Raw genomic sequence first — 4,930 nt, forward strand, 5'->3', positions numbered from 1 at the left:
ATCACGAACGGTGGCAGAGACCAGCCAGACGCGTTAACGCACTCGATCACTGTAACCCACTCCCGATTGCCTAGCTGTACGACGACTGCCCGACTAACTCTATTAGAGCTAGTTACGACTTTTGACGTGCTAGCGACGCCTATTGCAAACCCAGTCTCGTCAAAGTTATAGATATCCTGGTCTAGCACGCCGTACGTCTGGCGCGTCTCCTCTACCAACTTAAATCACGCTACGATTGTAGCAGGATCTTCGTACTGGGCGCGCTGGCTGTTAAGCCTTCTACTCCACTTCGTCTGAAGCTCTAGCTGGCTCTGGATAAAGCGCGACACCCATTTCTTGCCTACAGGTTGTGGAGGTGGATCTTGGCCACGCGCGGCGAGTAACGCGTCTGCCATCCGTCGTACGTCGATAATATGGGGTGGAAAACCACGACGGTCAAGGTCTAGGATCCACTGCACAAGGGACTGCTCTTTAATGGACGATAGCTTACGGTTAACAGACCGTAGCTCTAGTCGTGGCTGAGTACTATGAACGCGAGTATGTAGTGTTGATTGTGGCACATTATATGCTTTTGCAAGAGCACAGATAGATTGTTTTAGATTATTACGATAAGACGCGATAGCAAGGCTTATTCTGCCTTCACGAGAAGTATGTATAGAACGTTGTTGTCGCGGCATGGTGGTGGTTGTGTAGAGCGTCGCGTCAAGTTTGGTGGGGTGCCCAGCTTACTGATCTGCCCAGCTTACTGACCCTGCACTATAGCGATACTATCAACGCCAATACAGGACAGGACACCAGAGAGCTAGAAGGGCAGATCCAGAATGAGATAGAAATGGAATCTACCCAGCCAGCTACGCCTACGCAAAACCTAGAAACTCCTAGCGCTTTTGAAATCCCAATCCTCCCACCAAATAAAAGACGAGCCAACTTCTCACCAGAGAAGACGCGAACTCACGGACGCACTAGGAGCAACTTTTCTCCTTTTATTAGCTTGACGCTAAGAAATCCTTTCTCTAGCCAAAATAGAACTCCAAAGGCAGCTACAGTAGAAGAGGCCCTTGAGATTGCTAGAAACCTAGTAATTCAAGCAGCTAATCTAGCTGAAAACAATCCAACCCAGCAGACCAGTCTACTAGATCTAGTAGAAATATTCAGAGATTTTACAGAGAACGGCAGAGTAAATAAGAAAAACTCCGCTATTCTAGAGGACCAAATCCACGCACTGTCTAACGTTTCAAAAGAACTACGAGAGAAAGTTAGACGCCTAGGAAAGCCACCCGCAGCCGCCAACCACTCTACCCAACTAACTCAAGCTACAACACTAGCCAAAACGTCGTACGCAACAGTAGCAGCTAGCAACAAAGAATAACCTTGGATTAATGTCCAACACAAAAACTAGAAACCTACCCAAAAGGAAAAAACCCCTAGTCTATTAGATCGCTAGATAGTACTAGTTAATAAAACACTAGCTGCTTTTGACGCCCTAAAGCTAAGGAACGCTTTTAACAAAGCCTTTACTACTAAAGGTGGGGTCCAAGCTCCAGTAGTCGCCTTAGTAACGATCTTAGGGAAAGGCAATAAGATTGTTACTACTACGCCAGCCTTCTCAGCAAAATATCTCCTAGACAACTAAAATATCTGGCAAGATATCACGCAGTTTCAGACCGCGCAGCCAATCACGCCTTAGTTTAAAGTAGTTATCCATAAGCTACCAACAAACCACAGCCTAGAAGTCTTAAAAGAAGAGATTAAGACTTTTAACAAAGGGCTAAAAGTAGTAGGAACACCTTTCTAGCTTACCCCTGAAGCTAGAAGAGAGAATCAAAACGTAGGATCTGCCTGCGTTTCTTTTGCTACTGAAGAAGAAGCCTAAAGAGCTATTAGAGGAAAGCTCTATATCCTTGGACAAAGTCTTAGAGCAGAAAAGCTTAGAGTTATTAATAACTCTAAATAGTGCTCAAAATGTCAAGGTTTTGGACACCTAGAGACTAGATGCTCTAAAGTAGCCTGTCAGATCTGCAGCGAAGCCCACCATACTAGTCTCCACAAGTGCAAGTCTTGTACTAGCAAAGGCAAAGCCTGCGTACATACTATCTTTAAGTGTGCGAACTGCAGCAAACCACACGCGGCTAATAGCCAAGACTGCAAGATTCTACAAGCTAAAGTCTCTAAAACAACTACTTTGTTAAAATAGAATGTTAAAAGTTCTACAAATAAATGTTAATAGAAATAGCCCTGCTACAGAAAGCGCGCTAATTCTAGCCATTCAAGTAGACGCTAAGATACTAGCTATACAAGAGCCCTGGTTAGTAAAGGAATCTACCTACAAGAATACTAGATCAGTAGCCCACCAGGACTATACTCAGATAATACCTACCCCAAGAGATAACTCTCTTAGGCCTAGAGTACTTTTCTATATCAGAAAGGATCTAGAAGTAGAAACTATTCCTTTTATTAGCGACGACAACGACTTCCAAGCTATTAAAGTACTAGCTACTCCTTCTAGCTTCTATATCTACAACATTTATAACGAGAAGAGCCTCTAAGAGAGGCTAGAAAAATCAACAATCCAAAGGCGGCTACTACAAGAAACACTACAAGAAAACTTAATTATTCTAGGAGATTTCAATACCCACCATCCTAGATGGAGCTTAAAAGATTGCAGCCCTAGTACACAAGTAGAAGATCTAGTAGAGTGGATAGATACCCAAAATCTTACTCTACTAAATACTCTAGGAGTAGGCACATTCTTTAGAGCTCATATGCGACAAGAAAGCGTACTAGATCTCACTTTTGCAACAAATAATATAGCAACTAGTATCCAGGACTGGCAGACTATACCCAAAGTAGGATCTGATCACCACGCTATACTGTTTAGTATTAGCACTTATAGCCAGCTGCCTAGCCAGCCAAAACGATATAATACTAGACAAACAGACTGGAATACGTTCTACAAGGAGCTAGAAAAAGAGATTAAAGCTCTAGACCTAGAAGAGCGGCTACTCCAACTACCACGCCCCTCTAACTATACCTCAAGAAAGCTTATTCTAGAACAACATACCCCTCTAGAAGCCAAGCTAGACCAACTAGGAGAGGATCTTACAAAGGCTATCCAGAAATCACTAGAAACGTCAACTCCACTAGTTAACCAAAAACCAAAGCCAAAACCTTAGTGGACTAGTGATTTAAGCAGCTAAAAAAGAGATCTAAACAGGGCCTACAGAGCCTACAAGAAGGAAGCAGCAAAAGAAAATAATAGCTCACTCTACCAATAGAAACGAGAGTATCTAAGTACGAAAAATAGATATCTAAGAGCTATTAGACGGGCTAAACAGGATCACTGGGAGACTTTCCTACAAAAAGACTCACCAAAGGAAATCTATAAAGCTATAGCATATACAAAAGACAACCTTAGTACTCGAATACCTACTATTAAAAGCAAGGAGTCGTTTACTAAAAAATGCAAAGCTTTTAGAGAGGATCTTTTCCCCCTACTACCTACTACAGCTACCCCGTCTTTCTACACCTATAAAGGAGATAGAAAGTAGGATTGGCCCGCTCTTACAAGGAACGAGCTCTACTTTGCCTGCAATAAAGTAAAGGCTACCTCACCTGGGCCTAATCTTATTAGTCAAGATATTATCCAAAAGGTCTACCAAACGCACTCAGAAACGCTATTTAAGATATACTCTATCTTCTTTAATCTAGGCTACCACCCAAAGTGCTGGAGAAAAGCAAAAGGAGTTATCTTGAAAAAGCCAAATAAACCAGACTACTTAGTTCCAAAGGCCTATAGAGTAATCTCACTCCTAAGCTGCCTAGGCAAAGTACTAGAAAGGCTAGTAGCTAGAAGACTAGGGACACTAGCAGAAACTACAGATCTACTCCACCCCTCATAGATGGGTGGAAGACTGAAGAAATCTGCTATTGACGCTGCCCTACTCTTCTATAATAATATATAGCTACAAAAGCAAAAGTATTAAGTTACAACTACTATATTTCTCGATATTAAAGGCGCCTTTAATTACGTCTCTAAGAACAAGCTTCTAGAAGTCATAAGAGACTAGGGCCTACCTTGTAGCCTATTAGCGTGGACAAAATCCTTTCTAGAAAACAGAGAGCTAGAGCTATCCTTCGACGGACAAACAGAGAGCCTATAGGAGATTCTAACAGGAACCCCCCAAGGAAGTCTAGCGTCTCCAATCCTATTTCTTATCTACTTAAAACCATTATTTAAAGCAATTCAAACAAACGACCGCATATACTCCTCCTCCTATATAGACGATCTACAGATATCTATATCGTCTACGTTAGTAAGGAAAAACATTAAGCTACTAGAAAAGACGATTAAGAACCTCTTTACACTAGCGAAGGAGTCGGCTATCCAGTTCAATAGCTCAAAAACTAAACTAGTTAACTGGACAAGATCAAAAAAAGATCAAAGCAGAGTACTTACTCTACCTAGTCAGGAATCAGTTTAGTCTAAAGAGCTAGTTAGATAGCTAGGCGTCTACTTTGACTGCGGTCTCAATTTCAAACAGCATAGCTACACTAGAAACCAGCAGGCTAGCGCAGCTTTCTACCGATTAAGCAGACTAGCTAAATCAAACAAAGGCCTTTCGCCAAGAGCAGTACGACAGCTATACCTAGCCTGCGTAACTAGTGTAGCTGACTACGGGTGCCAAATCTTCTAGAGAGAGCAAACAGCAGCCGAAAATCAAAGACAAAAGCTTCAAAACCAAGCTTGTAGAAAGATTCTAGGATCTTTTAGAACCTCACCTGCTATACCTAGCGAGGTAGAAGCAGCGCTATACCCCCCTAGAATAAGACTAAACAATTCTCTACGACAATACGCCTTTAGAGCTTTAAAACTAGCTCCATCCCACCCACTCCATATTGCTATATCTAGAGGCAACCAAGGGAAACAGCT

Source organism: Exserohilum turcica, assembly GCF_000359705.1.
Source record: "Exserohilum turcica Et28A unplaced genomic scaffold SETTUscaffold_9, whole genome shotgun sequence".
Taxonomy (NCBI): Eukaryota; Fungi; Ascomycota; class Dothideomycetes; order Pleosporales; family Pleosporaceae; genus Exserohilum; species Exserohilum turcicum.